At 43.3% G+C, this 20245-nt stretch overlaps 1 protein-coding gene across 2 annotated transcripts in view; it reads right to left on the bottom strand.

Annotated features, from left to right (window-relative positions):
* PDZRN3 (PDZ domain containing ring finger 3) overlaps positions 1–20245 on the bottom strand; it is a 230818-nt gene that overhangs the window by 64568 nt on the left and 146005 nt on the right. The window contains exon 1 of one of the 2 annotated variants that reach the window (XM_084765726.1): positions 1993–2137. The exons of the other annotated variant lie outside the window; for it this stretch is intronic. The gene's annotated coding sequence lies outside the window, so the exon portion shown is untranslated. Of the gene's footprint in view, positions 1–1992; positions 2138–20245 lie in introns of those variants that run through there. 2 annotated transcript variants of the gene reach the window in all.

The following is a 20245-nucleotide window of genomic DNA, read 5'->3' as shown; positions in this document are numbered from 1 at the left end:
CACCTGCGGTACCATCACATTGAGCAGCCATCACCATGGCTACCACACCCCAGTTTCCAGCCCTAGAAAAGACCTTTGCATTCATCTTGTGAAGCAGTGTAGCTGGATGAGTAGGGCTGATTTCTATGGGCCTTTGAACTTCTGATTCTCCTACACTTCTTTGAGTTTCATTTTTAAGCCTGGTCTTTGCAGAGGTAGGGGAGGAGATCACAGATAATTAAAGCTGAAAATATTCTCATTTTGTGGTGGGGCTAACAAGTGAAACTACGAGTAATGATGTAATCCAACTTGTCAAAAAGGAAAATGAAAAGAGGAGACAGAAGGCAGGACAGAGCCTGGGGACCTGGTGTGCCATGTCATCTTCTAATTAACTAACTGATCCTTTAAACTGTCAAACTCAGCGAGGCACGCTATGGCCTGGTGTCTGATTAATATTCATACGTAGGCACAGGATGCTCTGATTTAGGTCCCAGTGGTTGTAGTTAAACATCAGTCTTTAAAAAAGAGAGAGAAAGAAAAACCTGCCTGGCAAGCTTAAGTGTCCAGGTTTTACATTCATAGGGAAATGAGGGGAGGCCACCCTGAGGTCCCCACTGCACAGTGAGAACAAATCCCTACGGATGCATATTGATTTGTGAGTCATGATGAGGACTTGTATATTGAAAAAATAATTATTTTGCTTCTTTCTCTGGCAGCCACCTTGTTAATCACACTTTGGTGCCTTATTGTTAAATAAGTGAACAGCACCTGTAAAATTACACAGCATGTGGTAATATAACCAAGCTTTCTATTTCAAACAAAAATAATTGAATATATAATTTAATCAAAGCAAGATAGAATTGATCATTTAGTTGAACTGTCACTAGTGGTAGCCTTGAATTCTTGTTCATATAATATGAACTACAAAAGGATACTAATACAGATTTTTACTGATATGCAAAAGATATTTGAACCCGGGATATAATATGTGCCTATAGTTACTGAGGACACACGTCTACAGGAGACAGTGACAAAACCAGGAACCTTAGGAGGGCTTTTCCTTTATTGACTTTACTCTTTATTTATTAAAGACCTAAAAAGAAGACATCAAGTCAATACAGTCCGACTGCATTCAGTTTTAGGATAAGTTTTCTAAAATTATTTTGGATGAACAAGTATGATATACGTATGGCTCTTAGTGTAAATCTATCCTACAGTGCTCCAGGACCTCTCTGGCAACCCACAAAATCCCACCAGCTTTTCTGTCTCCTATAGAGCTTATTCAACAGGTCGCAGCCAATTATTGCATCCCTGTCAAACGCTTTCAACTTACAGTAAAAAATGTAGAACACTGCTAATGAACACACAGATTGTAAATAACAAACATACCAAATCTAAATGGTATAGCCCTGTCAGATTTGAAGTGTTCACTGTAACCCAGAGACACTGGACCATAGTATGCAGTAAAAAATTGTAATACACTCCAGTTATTTTCTTTGATGGATCATGGCATGCACATATAACATGAGCCTTTTTGTGTGAAAGAGAGACCCAGTTCTAACACATACACATCCATTCAAAGTGGAGAGGAGCGGTTTCCAGATTGAGCAGTCACTCATGGTCAGGCTGGTTCAACTCCAAAAGCAAATTCCCCCAGGCTTTTTGTATTTCTGCTAACTAGTACAGGGTGAGGAGGAAAACCACCCAACAATACCATCATGGCTGCTCTGAGTCACGCCCACCTGCAAAAGCCCAGCTGTGACAGGTTGCTCAGGAAGATTGGCAGGTGTCTGAATTCTTTCTGCCCTCTTGGAGGAGACCATTAATATCAAGGACCAGAAAACTTATCCCGGGCAGTCAGTCATCTCTGAGATTTCAAGGAGTTCTTGCATATGTGCATACACACACACACACACACACACACACACACACACATATATATACTGAAGCTGACACATTTCAAACGGCACACGTCTACACGTCCACTCAGAATGGAGCCCTCAGGGGACCTACCGTGGTCACTGCTGGTCCAGGCCTGTGCACTCCTTGTCAAGACGGTTCTGAGGGTTCCACCACGGAGGCAGGGACATTGCACTTCAGAAGGCAGTGTAAGCACCCTGCTTGCCAGATGATACCCTGTGCTGTGTTCCTTCGAGCTGCAAACACCTCTTGAGGTGGGGAGCAGGCTCCTGAGACACCGAAACTGGCTCAGCTCCAGAGGCAATAAGGTAATTAATGGTGTCTTTCAGGGCAAGCGCAGTAAAAAAAAATAATTGGTCTCCATTTTTTTTTTTTTTTACTGCTAATGAATGATTGGTACAGTCAATATTTGTGTTGTTGGGAGTGGATGTGTGGATAGATGTGTGAGTGGGGTAGGATGGAGACGGAAGTCTTAGGGATGCAAATGCTCAAACCAGTCTATCAGTCCCACGAACAACTCTGAACTGCAGACCACAAACACCAGAGTTACACATGGCAAGGACGACAGCACGTTGACAATCCAACTGAGCCAAAAGCCTGACACTTAGGACACAGTGCAAAGATACACCAAGTAAGATCACTAGAGCGAATGAATAAATGAGATTTAAAAAAAAATGCCAAAGCTAAACTGGCTTCAGACAGGGTGTGCTTTACCAGCTACCTGTCCATCGTGCCTCGGCTAGCACCGCAGCCCACTTGTGTCAAAACATGGCTTCCTCCCATTTGCTAGAACAAATGTCTTGCTGACGCCAGGGGACCCCGCCCATCATTATCACTTCATGTGTCTATGAGCTCATCAGCTTTCTCTCGATTGACTCGCTCAGACAGTGAAGCTTCTCACTACACACAGCTCTATAAACAACAGACTGTAAGATAAACATGCTCGAGCTGCTGCTTGGAAAGTGGCCGTATTGAGCAGCGGGTACACTGCATGGCTGCTCTGTACAGAGTGGACACTGTGAGAACCAAACTGAATCAGATAGGAACCAGTATGCATACATAGGAAGTGATCTGGATTTGGGGGGCGCCTATTAGTAGATTTGGTGCAGCCATGTACATGTGTATGTCAGGCCATAGTGGGAGAGGAAAAATGGCTTGCCTGAACTTCAACTATCATCCCAAAACTTGGTTGAATCTTGGTTAGCTGTGAGGAAGCGATTCTAGGACTCTTGGTCCCTACCAATCTGTGGATGCTAGAGTCTGTTACATGTTTAGTGGAAATCTATGTGTGCCTGTGTGTGTTTGTGCATGCATGGGTACGTGTGTGTATGTGTGTGTGTACATGCATGTGTACATTTGCATGTATGTGTGTGTATGTATTACTGAAGGTCAAATCCAGGGCTCTGCATACTCTAAGCAAACACTCTGCCACTGGGATAGCCTTCTACCCAGGAATGCAGCTCTGTGTGCAAATTCGTGTGTGCGAGTGTGGACATGTGCATGCTGTGGCATGTGTTTATAAGTCAGAGGACAATCTGAGGCGCCAATACTCAACTTCCACCTTGGCTGAGGCTGGATCTCCTTGGTTTGCTGTCGTTTTCTCTCTGCTAGCAGTACTGGCGAGATCCTGGGGATTTTCTTGTTTCTACTTCCCATCTCAGTGTAAGAATCGGAATTACAGATGTGTGTGCAGCCGTGCCTGCATGTGTTCTGGTTCAAGGATTGGAATTTAGGTTCGTGTGCTTGTGTGGCACACACAAGCCCTGAATTTAGTCTGTTTTTTGGTTTTGGTACTTTCTGTGACTGAGTAACTGTATTGCAGCTTACAGGGACACAGGATAGTAGACTATCCAACTGAAAACAAAGTCCCCATAAATATGCGATGTTGTTAATGCTACCTATAGCCAAGGTGGGGGTTTTAAACTTGAGCAAAACTTACTGTCACCAACACGATGACAATCTTCTGATGTTTCCTACGGAGAACTGAATGTTAGCTGTCATCCAGAGTTCTCTAAAACTAGTATGGCAGCATGTACTTCAACTATGCAAATATATTATATTTAAATTTGCTTTTCCAGTAACTCCACTAATGGAGCTGTACCAAACACGTACAGATTGTGATGGGAATTCAATGCTCACCAGATAACAATATATATGGCCGAATCACATGGGTGGGAACACACTTCTAGAATCATTCAGCTGGCGCTCTCATTCACAAACTAATTTAATAGCAGAATTCCAGTGCATATACTTCCTTTTCCCTCTCCAAAGGGTATTCCATTTTACTTAGTTCCAAGTTTTAAGCAACCCCGGCATGACCTCCAAACAATACTTATCTGTCACTGAGTGGACATGGGCGAGTAATGGCATTTTATAGGATATTCAGGAGGGAAGGGCTCGTGCCAAGCTTTCACGGGAAATTCTTTAACCGGCCACAGCTCTGTTGCTTTAAAAGTCATCTGCAGTTGTCCTTAACTTGTTCTTCTGCATAATTTATTGGGCAGCTGTCAAATATGTGTGTCCCCCTGTCTCATAACTGACATTTGTATGGTGATAAATGACATAGGAAACGGGCTATGAACAAAATGGACACTGGGCCATTGAGTAAATGAAAGGAAGAGAGGCCAGGGATGAGAGACAGCGGTAGAGAGAAGCGAGATCTTTCTTTCTACCAGCAGGTGGGCTCACCAGGGAACCTGCTTCTACAGAAAGAGACTTAACTTCACAGAATGGCTTTGCTCCGCCCCGTGTCTGCTATGGCTTTCCTTTCCAAGCCATAATGGTTGCATCCTGCTTTAAAGAGGTATACCACTGACATAATTTAATACAACCCAAAGATTTTACAGTGCCAAGCGTGCTGATACTGCAACATGAAGCATAGCTAGAAAACCTCTGTTAGGTTTCCCTGAAGAGAATGCCTCATTCCCGGAAGTGGGGCCAAATAATGCAATCCTTAAGATTCCCTAAGCAGGCGACTTGACCTCCATGTACAGCCGTGCAGCGTGGTTTCCAGGCTAACATGCTCATTCTGTTTGATCTCTTTCCATTTCCTGCATTGTACTCAGCGCCTCTTTTCCCTGTCCAACATCAACAGGTCATTCAGAGAGGGGGTCAGTGTCAGCCAATATAAATAACCATTATAAAACCTCTAGCATGCTTTAAGTCAACAAGCAAAGTGGCCTATGCTGTTTAAAGTATAAATTCCAAATATTTTCATGGCAGAGGGAAGCCAAGGCCTGTGAAAAGCACAGTTAAAAAAAAAAAAACCAGAGTCAAATAACCCAGCCATGGTGAGCCATCCCAGTGCATGGGTCCCTATTTTAAAACCAGCTTGCAAACAAATGTCCGTGGAGCCCTTCCTTCCCCTCTGGAGGGAGATAGCAAGCTTGGGCTTGAGCACCAACAAGTGCCCGTGTCTCATAAGCACTTCACACACACATGGCATGCGTTATCACCATGTTTATAAGTCCGGGAGGCTCAGCCAAGAGTGTAACAGCTAGGGAGCTGGAAGAAACTCAGACCATGAGGAGGAGGTGACAGGTTCCCCCTCCTGCCTCTTTATTCCCTCTCCAAAGCCTATGGGAAGAGGCAGACATTGTACTACTGCTAGGCATCTCTTGAGAATGGTCCCTGGGAAGAAATCATAGGAAGGGGGCTGATGGGATCAGGCCAAGACTTACTAATACCTGTCTTGGGAGGAATACATGAAACCAATCCTGGTTCCACCCTCCCCCTTCCCCCTGCCCTTTTTTCCTGTCTTGCCTCTGCTGTTACTAAACTCAATCCCTGCAATCTGAGAACACCGTGAGCCAGGTGGGGAGCAGTTTCTATAAATGCTAAGGGTGACACCACCATGGAGGACAAGTGTAATGGTGACTATAACCTTGATGAAGAGCTATCTTTATCATTATGGAAAGAGAATCTGCTTAAAAGAAAAAGAATAGAAGAAAAAGAAGAGGCTCTAAACAAACATGGAAAGCAAGGTATTGTTTCACAGATAACTAAATATGAGTGTTTTAATAACCATAAGTAAATGAAGCCCTAACTTCCAGGTATGTCTATCCTGAGGCCTGGGCTGTTCGAAGCCAAGGTTAGCTATGAATGTAACCCACTGCACAATTGTAAACTGACTTAAACCTGTGTGTATATGGGTGTGAACTGAGGTGTAACTTACTCGCATAGTTCTCAAGCATGAACCCTGTAGGGGACAACTTTATGTTGCACTGCCAAGGGCTAGACATGCTGAAAGGGTACTTACTCCAATTTCATCTCTGGATATTGGGATACTAGCCAAACTTAAATCTCCTTAGATGCTTTTAGCGGTTACTATTTTGGTCTGAGTGAGTTATCATTCCTCAGAAATGTGTCTTGATTCTTCTCCCAGCTTGCATGTTTAAGTTTAGTTTTTATTATTAGGGAAAGAGTTGCTTTTCATGTTAGTAACATAGAAGAGTCTTAAGTACTGGCCAATGACAACAATGATCTGCGTTGATTTTCTCTAAGCTCTACCCCCCCCCACCCCCCGTTACTCCCCTTAGTCTTGTTTTTTTATTTTTTTTTAATGGTTTCGTTTTGTTTTGTTTTGTTTTTCAAGACAGGGTTTCTCTATGTAGCCTTGGCTGTCCTGGACTCTGCTTGTAGACCAGGCTGGCCTCGAACTCACAGCGATCCTCTTGCCCCTGCCTTCCTGAGTACTGGGATTACAGGCATGTGCCACTGCACCTGGCTACTTCCCTTACTCTTTACAACGACTCCTCAGGGCAAGAACACTCTGGTCTGTGCTATTATTTCCATGCATAGGCAGAAAAATGAGGTGATGACTTCCAATCCCATAGAGCTCGAGCCAGAAGTAACCAGCAAATCCAACAGTAGAGCTGGGAACCTTTTAAGGCATTCAAGAGAAGCTGGCCTTTAAGAAATGGCCACTCTGAGATACTCACGCTTGTGCAGAGATACATTAGATGCAGGAAGTCAAGGGACTAACCCCACCTGCCACCTACACAATTCTGTTTTTGCCCATTGAAGCTTTCAGGATCTAGGTATATAAAATTTCTAGTTATCTCACTTATATACCATATATTTTGCTTTAAATATGACACTGCCCCCTGCCAAGTTATGCCAAGGTAGATTTATCAGTTTAAACAATGATGGACAGCCTTTCTTTAGCACCAAGCAAATAAAAGAAAACAAAGAGTGGGTTTTCTTTGTTCTATTGCCTGTTTGTTTACTTGGCATCCCACAACCTGGGAGGGTTCTGAGCTCACTGTGTAGCTCAGGTCAGCCTGCAACGCCCGATCCTCCTGCCTCATCCATCTTCCAAGCCTTAGTGCGTGCTCCCATACCCTGCTAAGTTTTGTGAACTTAGATTCAGACTAGGCAAAGTGTACATTTTTTTTTTAAAACTAGGTCAACTGTCCTCATCTGACCCCTTGCTAATTTTCCTGATGATGTTTGACCAGAACAGGCTGATTTAGATAATTCCATGTCCACAGACAAAAAATAAATAAATAAATTGATGACATCAGCATAGTTATGGGAATTAGACTTATTAGTTAATTATAAAACCAGTAGAGGGAGCACAAACCCTGCATAAATAATAACCACTTCTGAGTGTCTTACAGAACAGTTGTTAATGGAGATGAGAGAAATAGGCTTGAAGACTAAATGAGAAGTTTCAGAAGATGGTCCATGTTTTCTGGGGAGAAGGTGGGGTAGAAATCTATGGACACTGTCCATAGAGTCTCAAGGAGAAAGACTGGCTTCTTGGGTACCTGTGATGATAAAAGGTGGTGTATGCATGCACACATGCATGTGTGTTCTGTTGTTTAAATGGTGCCATCCCTCATGTGTGTTCTGCTGTTTACATGGTGCCACCTCCCATGTATGTTGGTGCTACTGCCCCATGTGTGCTCTGTTGTCTCACGGTGCTACCCACCATGTGTGTTCTGTTGTTGCACAGAGCTACCCTCTCATGTGTGTGTGCTCTGTTGTTTATATGGAGCCACCCCCATGTGTGCTCTGTGGTTTTCATGGTGCTCCCTTCCCCACTGGTAGTTATTATGGTCAGAGGGTGAGACTTACAGAGTTGGCAAACACTTTCTTATTCATCCCACATCAGCATGGCTTTCAACTTGCTTGGTCCAAACAAAAACACACGTATAAGTGAGCCAGTTTTCTTTTTTTTTTTTTTTCTTTTTTGCGGGGGGAACGAGGGGAGCGAGGAAAGGGTTTATTTGGCTTACACTTCCATATCACTGTTTATCATCAAAGGAAATTAGGACAGGAACTCAAACAGGGCAGGAACCTGGAGGAGGCAGGAGTTGACACAGAGGCTATAGAGGGACACTGTTTAGTTCCTTGCTTTCCATGGCTTGCTCGGTTTGCTTTCTTATAGAACCCAGGACCACCAGCCCAGGGATGGCACCATGGGCTACGCCATCCTCCATCAATCACTAATTAACAAAATAGTTTACAGCAGGATCTGATGGAGGCATTTGTAGTTGTTGTTTTTTGTTTTTTTAATTACATTTCTTTTTTACATATATGTTTGTATTATTACACATAAATAAAATAAACTACATACAGCAACAGTCAAGATTTATGTTTGTGGGTGACCAAAAATTGGACAGAATTAAAGCAAACTAGCAGCTATTAGTACAAAGAAAGAAAAAAATAAAATCCTTCTTGTCAAAACAAAACCCCGTATCTAGTGGAGGGGCAATGACAAGAAAGGCTAAATGGATGAGGGCGATTGAAATATATTATGCACATGATGGAAATGTCAGAATGAAACTCACTATTATATGTAATTAAGAGAGACTAATCTGCCCCATGTACTGACTGCTAATGTTTGAAACAAATGGTCACTATTTTTTAATTTAAGCCAGATGCTATTTACAATTTTTGTGATTGATAAGATTTATGTCTCCCACCAAAATAATGCTGTATAAAGAGAAGTTAAGATGAACATTCATTCCATACATTTGTCCATAGCTTGGGTAGACAATTTTGGGCCAAAACACTCACAAATAGTCCAACTGCTTATAATACAGTTGTCATGAGATTAAACACACTAGTGCCACCCTGTATGACATAAAATTTAGTCAAAGAAATAAATATTGTAAATAACTTGATGTCTGTATTACATATCTGTTTTCTTGTCTTCCTATACCTCATAAAGGTAAAGCAGAATGTAAATCTGGTGACATGATGCGTATCTTTACTTAAACTATAGTATTCTGATACTATCTTTCTATTAAAGGTTAATGGCGGCTGGGAAGATGGCTAAGTTGGGAAAGTTCTTGCCTTGAGAGCACAAAGGCCTGAATTCAAGGCCCAGAATCCACATAACAAAAGTCACCTGTGGTGTTGTGTGCTTGTAATCCCAGTGTTGGGCAGATGGACACAAGAGGAGCCTTAGGTCTTACTGGCCAGCCAGCCTACCCTACTTAATGAGTTCTAGTGTTTCAAAATAGAAATATTGATAGGGTCTAAGAAGTATATTGGAGATTGTTCTCTGGCCATCATATGCATGCATACCAGAGTGTACACACACACACACACACACACACACACACACACACACACACACACACTAACTAATGGGGAAGGGTCTTCACTTTTGCTCATATTTAAGGGAATTATCAAGGATTTGGAACAGAGAGATGGCACCACTAAACAAAAGTCTTGGGGGAAGAATGGCCCCACCATATATCTGTCTGGTTTTAGGGTGAATTAGTTTAAGAACAGAGAGATTGTTGAGGTCAGAACCTGCTGCATGGGGTGTACCTGTGGACTCCCTCTAATGTCATTGTCCATGCTGAGCTCCTGGCCTGTGGACATCCTGCTCATCCACTGTCAGCTACTCTAGGGACATCACTATGGCCTGAGTGTTTGTGTTTCCACAAACATGTGTTTTTAAAACTAGTGTGATGGAGTTAGGAGGTAGTACATAGGGGATGGGATCAAGACCCTCATGGAAATGGACCAGAGACCTCTCCTATCCCTTCCTCCAGAGTAGGAGGCATCGAGAAGGCACCAGCTACAAGCCAGGAGATAGGCCCATACCAGACCCCTTTTCTGCCTGTGCCTCTATTTTGAGAAGTAAACTCCTGTCTTTCACAAGCTAGCAGGCTGCTATAGCCAGAGGAGGGGAGGGCAGGTCAGCCTGCAAACCAGAGAGGTGTGCTGAGTTCAGGACTTCGGGTCTGATTATCAGTGGGAGGAAGGTGGTCTGCTCCTAACTTTAACCCTTTATTCCCTTGAAACAACTCTGAACACGGTGGGCTCTCTGAATGCGGCCCTTATCAGTGGCCTTCAGCTCACACTGGCTTTGCTTTCTTCCTCAGTATCCTCAGCAAATTGGAGGTACCACGCAGGCATCCACTTGCCTTCAATCTGCCCTGATATGCAGCACATAGCTGTGACTTCAAGCAACTAACACTCCCAAAGCCAAAGCCAGCAGCTTTCCTTCAGAATGCTTTCTTCCACTGCTTTGAAACCAAAACAAAACACAGGGTTTATCAGCTTTCTGGGAATGAGTGCTAGTATACTGAACGGTAGACACTTTGAAGTCATTTTATCTCTACTTGAGGAAAAAATGCCCCCAAACTTTTATGGTGAACTAATGTTTCTTAAACACTTTCTATATACTAGCGATGGCCACAGAAACAATTGCATCATCTCATAGATCCCAAACCACATTATGAGTTTAACATTCTTTAAAATTATTACTTGACAGAATGCAAGTCTGGGACTCAGAGCAGTTAGGTAACTTGCCAAGGTTATTCAGCTGTCACATGTCTGTCCACGGAAGCCCACACATGCCTTTTTGCTAGAGCTCATTACATATCCATTTTCAAATGACAAAACATGACAAATTTCATGGAAGACGATAGAATCCATTATTGTTAGAGCTCTCTCTCTCTCTCTCTCTCTCTCTCTCTCTCTCTCTCTCTCTCTCTCTCACACACACACACACACAGACATACACACTCACATACACATATTGTGTGGGTTCTTTTTGTTCTTATAAAGTAAAAGCTTGTTGATGGTAAAAAAGTTAACAACAAGAAAAGATGTATTAGCAAATGAGTCCTACCGTTATAAGAATTATCAGTAGGGGTGAGAGAACAACGGCTTGCCAAATGACTCTGAGTGCCTGCATCAAGGGTCCTGTCCTCACAGGTCACAGCCAGGCTGATCTTTGAGCCAACTAGGCCCTGTCATCCGTCAGAGTTCAAGAGCAGGATCAACAATGTGGTGCTCTGCAGCTCTGCATCCTGACTGATCTTGACCATTGGTTGGAAACTACAGGCATCTCAGGATTGAAGATAAACTAAATTTCTTCCCAAAAAGCATAGTAGATTTCCAGCAAGTATAGCCCACTCAGTTTATTTAATAAGTAATTGATCAACAAATGAATGGTGCCTGCTTCCCCCTGGTAAAGAATTTACCAGAGGGTCTTTGTGGATTAGGTACGAATACAAGCATTCATTTCCTTTTGACTATCATTCACTGTAACGCGTGACAGTTGGTTTCAGAGTCAACAGACCAGTTAGTGGGTCTCATCTAACTGTGTCAGGAAATGGCTGAAAATCTAAATCCTGTCATTTACTTCAGTGAAAACAGCCATGCTTGAAAGAGCTAACCATTAGTCAGGCCTATGTTCCATATATATGTTTTTATTTTTAGCATATCACAGCCACGCACTGTCAATTTTGTAGATAATTTGGGAAGCTACTTAAACCTAGGACAGGTAACACGAGCTTAAAAACTGCTGAAATCCTACAAGGAATCATTTGGACACTTCTCCCATTTAATTAAATAGACACCAGGGAGATCTGTGCCAGTAGAGCCATCTCATGAATATATTAGGTGCTGATCAGCACAAATGTGTTTATATTAAAAATGGCTCCTTGGCTTCAATTGTCTGTTTAGAGGTAGCAGCTCCCTACCCAGATTCGCCGAGCATAAAACCCTCATGATAATCTGGACGTAAACACACATAACTTTTCATGCAGGTTATTTTCTCTCTTAAAGCAAGACCTAGAGAGAATAGTAAAACATTTGGGTGGTTCTAAGGACAGCAGCTGTGTCATAGCACAGATGTGTCTCACACACACACACACACACAAGGGAGATATACACGTCGTAGCTGCTGCCATCCACAGCTTGAAGAGCCCAAAGGACAAGGGTTCAGCTATGGGGCGGCCAGAGAAAGGGTCATGATTCACATGGCAGGGCCAATGCTTGGACACATAGTCTTTAATTGCCTGGTTGTCATCTCCCAGATACTCTGGGGTGACATTGGGACTAGAATAATGAAGAAAATAAATACACAGGGTCTCATGTGTTCTGCCATTTTGAAATGCTCTACTTATTTGCTCAATATTCATTAAGGAGAGGGAAAAATTAGACATCTTTCATTTTTTTTTGCATCAATACCATACATTATTTTGCCTGAGCATAAATTGGCATATAATGTTCTTTCGATTATACAGACAGCAAGATGTTATATGGTCTAAGTTGCAATGATGCTGTTCTCTATGCTCTCTTTTCCAGTTGTTGAGGCTTGCAGCTGGAAGGCATGGGTAATTAGTTCAGAACCATCTGAACCGAATGGCCCACTGGGGTATAGAGTTGTATTGTCACTAAAGCACTATGGAGTTTGCGAGCCTGCCGATGAGCCCTAGCTGTTATCTAAGGTCAAGATGTTTTTTTCATGTTGTGTGAGGTCACAAGAAATAGGTCTGTGACACTTCTATTTGGGCATAATGGCATATCAAGGAAAAGCAAAGCCTTTGGCTAGGTTCCTCACTCCTCTCTGTGTGCTGTATGCGCGTTGTCCCCAAGCAGTTCATAGTAGTCAATGCTACAGTCACTGATTGGTCACCAGCGTGTATCAGGTAGGCGTGATGCTGAGCCTACTGCACATGGTATCTCATTTGCTGTTTCCAGCAACCTTCAGCTAGAGTGGCATTGGCTAGATTTTTGCAAATGACAAAAGGGGACTGAATGGAACCATTCAGCTCAGTCATGACTCAACTATGGCTCAGCTTTGGTTGCAAGCTTGCGCTCTGGACAAAATAATAGGTATCACTTAGAATATCGTTTCTCTGCTCCTTTTTATGAGTAGTCAGTGTGTGGCCCATGATTACTAGAAAGCAGATACAAGTGAGGTTGGTGTATAAGGTGAAAAAAAAAGGGGGGGGGGAGGGTGGCTGTGTTCCTGGCCGAGGGATTATAGAATTCCTGCTCTCGGGAACTCACTATCCAGCTGCTTCCTGCAGGCTCAACCTTATTCTGTGAGGCCTGAAAGGGAAGGGCTGTGAACGCACAGTGAGTTCAGATGGTCAAGAGGAAGAGGCCGATTATCCAGACACAGAATGTGGGAACTGTCTGCTTATTCACTCTCCTAAGTCTGTTGCTTCAAGATGACCCGATATACTAGTAGCACCAGGCACCACTTGAGGATTCGCCATGCACATGTACAGAGGTTCCTCCTTACCACCCACAGCTCTTGTTATCTGCAAACGTCGTATACACACATCTGTTACAAGGCAACTTCACACCTTAGAAAAGCCTTTTAAAGTTTCATCTTTTTAAATATGGGCTTCTGATTCTATTTGGTCAAGTTTCTGAATATCGCTGGCCATATTTATTTTGGTGTTGGCTTTTGAGCTGTGCCTGGGTGAACTAACTATTACGTAGGAGTCTAAATTCCACAGGAACGCAGCAGATATGATCTGTCCCTTACAAAGTGAAGTAGGCTTAATAGTCACCACTTAACCTCCAGAGACCAGCTTGATACATGGTATGGCCTCACAAGATGTCTGATGGAAAATAAAATGCATCTGCTTAGTGTCCTTTGAAAACATTTGCATTGTGAACCTTACCCTCCTCTTTCTGTGCTTTCCATGGCTTAAGCATCTTTCTCAGCTAAACTGCCTTCCCTTGGCGCAGTAGGAGAGGATGTGCTGTAGGAGAGGAGAGCCTGAGCACTAAGACTCACTTGTCTCTGGGTCTCGGGATTTGTTGAGGGCTTTGGGAAAAATAAAACCCCAAATGAAAAAGCAAAATGAGCTGCCCCTTCCATATTTCATAAGGAAAAGCTCAAATGGGCCAGGAATCGAAGAGCAAGGCCCTTAGGTTTGTGCAATCACAAAGCTAACGTGCTCTGAACATTGGGAAAAATCTTCTGGGAGTCACAATTATTGTTGTACATTATTTGTGTTTAGTGCCAGAGAAACGATTTTCTTTTTGCAATATCTCTGCCCCAATAAAATTAAGAACTTAGTGGATGCTCCAAATATCCCCCAAAGGACCCAGCTGAAAAAAAATTTATTGGTTCTACTGCCAGAGGGACTTATGGTTGCTTTCTTAATAGGTACGGTTGGATATACTATAAGTTTCTTTGGTCACTAGGTAGATTCATTTATCTTTCTTTTGAAACACGCACTGAAGGTTTTAAGCAAAATAAGGGCCTTCAGTTGATTAAACCTTCCACGGAGGGACATATTGCCAAGTGGCTCCAGAATATATCTCCAAAACAAGAAGGTCTCAAAATAAAAACAGACACTGAAGACTGTATTTCCTGATTGTCAGTCAAGCTAATTATGCTCTCCTCGAAAGCTTTGTCTATCAACAAGAAAGGAAAAGACAATTGAGGGCTCTGTCCTCGAACAGCCCGATGCCTGAGAATAAAGCACAGTTTATTCACAGCAGGAGACTGCTGTAATTGGCAGTTCCACTTTCCCCGCTACAGGGCTAATTCTCTAGCGGAAGGAACACAGTGTTAACAGGATTTTACAAATTTGACACATGGCATCCTATGTGAAATGGCCAGTCAAAAGTTCTTCCTCCTACCCAAGCAAACAGTTACCCGTGGGCAGGGTCCAAAGAGATCTGTGGGAGGAGACAGAGGCCCCCAGGAGTTCCAGGGGAGAATTTCAACCTGGGTTCATAAAAATAATTCGTTTAACAAGAAAGGGAGGCATGACACCCCAGGTGGATGTGTCTCTTAAGAGCCAGTGATGATGTGACAGGAGGCACCTCACCTAGATCACCAAGCTTCATTAGCATCAGCTGATCATGCCTCTGGCATCCCACTGAGGATTAAGGCACCGCAGGAAAAGTCTAAGTGAGTCTGTGGCTTTTGCATTGGGCCCCTGGAGTAGGTGTGACTTGGAATTATAGACACACATGGGACCCAGCAAAAAGTTCTGGCCTTATCTCTTTCTCCTCCCTATGAACACAGGAACTTCAGAATGCATTTTTAGGAAGAGTCAAACTGTTTTGATGTGGATCCCAAAGAGGCTGCTTCACCACAACCCCTCATTCAAAACTGTATCCCAAGGAGGTCTCTGGATACTGGTTTAACTCACAAAGGGACACGAGGGATACAAGAATATTCTGGTACATAAAACGCTAGGCAGGAAAAGAACACTGACTTGTGCCCCTCCTCTTGAGTATATTAAGTGATGCATCATTTCATTCTTCCTTGGAAGGCTATTTGGGTAGCTTCTAAAAGGGGGCAAAAATGGGTCCCCAGGAATGCATCCTGGATTCGCTGCTAAGATCCCCCACAGTTTATTGCCTCCAGTCGCCATCCAGGGGCTGTTATCAGACTTGGCTGATGTTCCGTCTGACCTTAGCAGCATAGATGAGGCAGGAAGCACATTAGGCTTCAGCTCTCAAGGGTATCACTTGGCGGGATTAACGAGGAGCTTCCGGCACCAGGTACTGGCAATAAAGGCGCAGAACCAGGAGACGGTCTGATTTTCATGGGGGATTAAACTACCTCTTGATGCCACATGGCAGTACTTAATTGATGATACACTGGACTCTGCCTACACGAAGAGGAGGAACATTATACAGCTGTATTTTAGTCTTTCCTCTCTCCCCACATCACACAGATGCACTCACATGCACGCACGCTGTCCCTAGCTGTGTTTTCTCTCCTGCCCAGTGTTCTTCAGGAGATCTCCCCCCGACACTGGGCTGGTTTGAAGAAAGGAACAGAGAGCCCTTTGCTTTCTCCAATGCCTTGTCATCCTCTCACATCAGAGAAGAATCAGCTTGGTGCTTTGATAACCCCTACACCTTGCTAACATCTGTTACTCAAAGAGAGACACAGACAGCAGCCCGTGCCACACAGAACCCAGCTAGCATTTACTGATCAGCTCTTTCCACTGTATTCACTTCCAAGGTTCGTCCTTCCCATTAACTGTTTTTCTACCTCATTGGAAACATGCAGGGTAAATGAAATAAGCCAACCACAAAACAAACACTGTAATTCCCACTTAGATGAAGCAGTCAAGTTCACAGACACAGGAAGCAGAACACAGGGTCTCCAGAGCGGGGCAGCAGGGCCAGGGAGTCCGAGAGCTGTTACTTATTGGATACTAAGTAAGTTCTATTTTCTTCATGATTAAAAAAAAAAAAGGTCCTGGAATTTGGTGGTTAATTTTACCTGTGTCTTAATAAAATAAAAAAGTGGTGTTGGAGGAAGCAGAGGAAAAACGATATGGAGTTATGGCTGTGGAAATGGTAAACTGCCAGTCCTGGGGATGGGGGAGGATGAGGCAGGAAGTGAGGGCCGATTGCAGGATCCAGGCAATAGAAGCAGGCACTTTCCTAGAGCTCCCAGGAAGAATGCAGTCCACACATCACATATTTTGGCTAACACAATACACTTTGACCTCGGGCTTCCAGAACTATATAGTGTTAAGGATTTGTGTTGTTTAAAATACCTTCTGCACTCTCCCCACTGTAGCTGAATTCAAGCCTCTGTGTTTTTTTCCTTTGAGTCAATTACAACTAATTTGGGATCCATCGATGAAAATACCATGGAGACAACAAAGAAATGCCTGATATTTGACAAACTTTCCACAATGGGTTAATAGGTTAAAAATCAAGCCCTTGCTTGGGTAGAGATTACAAGGAACCACTTATACTGTTTTCCATCAACACAACTGTAGGTAATATTCCTCAGGCACCCTCTGCCCCATCCCCAAATCTCCCATTGTACTGACTTAGTCAAATATATATCCCTGGTTACACTGAGAATTTGGAGTCAGTACGCTGGCTCTACCACTTACCAGCCCAATAATGTTTGGCTTGCCCCCTGACCTTATCATAGCCTTAGCTGCTGCCATGTTTGAAATGGGATAGTTAGCACTCCCAGGGAAAGAGCTGGGGATGATCTCAGTTGGTAAAGTGCTTGCTGAGCAAGCACAAGGGCCTGGGTTTGATGCCAGCATGCAAGCAGAGAGCCTAGTGTTGGGGTGTGTGCTTGTAATCACAGTGCAGGGAGATGGAGACTGGCAGATCTCTGTCTGGAGTTTGCTGCCTAGGCAACATAGTCCAGTGAATAAGCCCCAGGTCTCAGTGAACGACCCTGTCTCACAAACTGAAGTGGTCAGCCGGGTGAGGTGGAACAAGCTTTTAATCCACGCTCTTGGGATGCAGAGGCAGGAAGCCAGCCTGGTCTATGTGGTGAGCTCCACTATCCAGGGCTACATGGTGAATCCTTGTCTCAAAAACAAAAGGAAACCACCACAACCACCACCACCACTAAAAGCAAAATGGGCAGCTCTCGAGGAACAACACCCAGGGTTTATCTCAGGACTCCATAAGTATACCTGTGAATGCACGCCCTTGCGCGTGCGCACACACACACACACACACACACACCTACTATTAAAACAAACAAGATGCGTATTAGCTCTTGACTCTGAACTGGCACCTAGCAGGTATTCAGACAATACTGCATTCTATCAAGTACAAGTTTTATTTCTCTTAAAAATGGATTCAGAAGAGCATGGTGGTATTTGCCTATAATTCTAGCACTGGGGAGGTGGAGGCAGGAGGATCAGGAATTCAAGGCTATCTCCAGCTATATATTTGAGTTCAGAGTCAGCACTGGCTACCCAAGGCCGCATCTCAAAAATGAACTCAGCAGATAACATGAATGAGCTCTGAGTATCCTCAGCCTTCAGCCTTCTGGTATGCTGAGGCATCATGGGAGTCATGGTTGGTGATCTTCCATCAAGCCAGGTAGACACGATCTTGGACATGATGGCATTTCTTAATCAGCTAAGTGAAACTCACTCACTCTGTGTACTGGGTGTGTAGGGCCAGCACAGGAACTCCAGCCACTTAATACTGAAAGCCTAGCCAGGGTGTCAGGTCTGTCTACAGCTGCCATTGCTCAGCGACACAATTCCCAGGAGGTATATATTCATCAAATCCTTATTGACTTAAGCTGCAGGGTTTTTTCTTCCTTTTATAATATTAAAAATATTATTTCTGTTTTAAATGATTTTCTTGACAGGATGGAAATAAATAACCTGATTATTTTTTACATGCTGCTCATTTATAGGTGGATGCAATGGTGGAAGGTGGGCACTTATGCAAATACCACGTTGCATGGAGTCTCACCTTCAGGACTGCTAATATGCTGGCCCAGATATGTCTGTGTTGCTGTCCTGTGTGTGGTAGCCCATTCAGAAGTATCCCTGGGCTCTGTCCAGATGTCACTAGCATTCCACACCCATGCTGTGCCAACCAAACTCATCTTCAGATATTGTCATTTGTCCCTGAAGGCAAAATTCCTTCTAGGTGATTACTATGTATAGGGTGTAATATCAGCTCTGAGGTCACTAACTATGGCTGTTAGCTTAAAAAGTAATTAAATATTGAACATAGGAAAAAAAATCACAGTTACCACAACTAGTTGTGAATAATTTATAAGCAGCATTTTTATATTTAAGCCATGTTTTTAGCCAATAAATATAAATTAAATATAATAATAATAAATGAAATTGCTTTGTAAACTGTATAGTGTTAATGAGCGTTAAAACCATACCAGTATGCTCAGGGGTTTTATGAAGGATGCGTTGCTTGAGGAACTAATGTTTTACTCAGCCTGTGCTTTGTGCTAAGTGCTTTGTTCCTACAGGCTCACATGAGCTATGGTCTCTGTTTTATGGTGGGGCAATGGAGGGCCAGAAAAGCCAAGTAGGATGACCAAGGTCACTTGGCTACTAAGAGGTGGTGGCAGGATCTGAATCTCGGAGTACAGCTTACCAAGACTATAATCTCCCATCCACTGACAGGCATATGCTACAGCTACCATCATTGGACTGGCAAGAGACACATGTAAGACCTTTGGCAAACACTTCTGTCTCTCCTGTATCTGAACAAGTCAGACAGGTCCAGTGTGAAAACCACAGGATGGAAGCAAAGCTATTTTAAAGTGGCTCACTCAAGCCTAAATTCAGGAACCAAAGACCTGAAGCGGTTTCTCAAACCAAGTAGTTATAAGTCAATGTCTTGGGACCTGGTGTCGGTATTTGCTTTTCTTTCTTTTCCCTTTAAACAACAATGATGATTCTTGGAGAAATGTTGTTGTTAATTTATCTGTATTGTCTAATAATGCTTATTATCTGGCCTATACTTATTATTGCGGCAGTATTTTCTAACTCGATAGCCATCAATCAAGACACAGACACCTGTTATATTTTAAAATAGCCTTAGTTAACGTGGGGCAGGGCTGATATCAATCCCCTAAACTACTTCCCATAGTGGGGCAGGTATGGGATAGCTGCCCCAATCCCATGACATCTGCTTCTGATAATTTCTATCAAGCTACCTCTCATCCATAATCCCATATATGTGCTAATGTTCTTCATCTGGGCCAAATCTCCATCCACGCCGACCAAATGCTTCTCCTCCACCTAACCCATGATGGTGCAGCCTCCTTCTTCTCCCTTCTCTTCTCCTCCAGTTCTCTCTTCTTCCCAAGATTCTCTCTGTCTCCCCAAGCCCGGGAACCTTAGCATGGCTATCTCATTTGCCCTGCCCAGGTGTGATGACTTTTTATTAATTAGCATCAAAATACATCAGACCAACCTCCAAAAGAGAAACATATTTCAAACTGACCCACATAAGAAAAGCAAAAAAAAAAAAAACCTCAGATTCTGTTTAGCAATTTTTTAAACTTAGTGCTTATCACGTGTTGAAATGCGCCTCCCCCCTGTGTGAGTTCAAACTACCACAACGTGATCTTATTTGGAAATCATGTCTTTCCAGAGACACTCAACTAAAAATGAGGCTACTAGTGTGTGTCCTAATTCAAAATTATTGGTTCCTCACTAAAAGGGAACACTGCAAATGGAGAAAGACACACAGGCAAGAGATGCAGAGGACACCGTAGATGGGGTTGGAGTGAGGCAGGTTCAACCCAAAATCCATCAAATCTGCAATCCAACATCCAGAACCTAGGACTTACCAAGGGAAAGTTCCCCTATAGGTTTCAGAGAGAGCTCTGCTCTGCCAGTAC

This window comes from Acomys minous, assembly GCF_964271855.1.
Source record: "Acomys minous genome assembly, chromosome: 17".
NCBI lineage: Eukaryota > Metazoa > Chordata > Mammalia > Rodentia > Muridae > Acomys > Acomys minous.
This window is presented reverse-complemented; position numbering and strand designations above follow the sequence as displayed.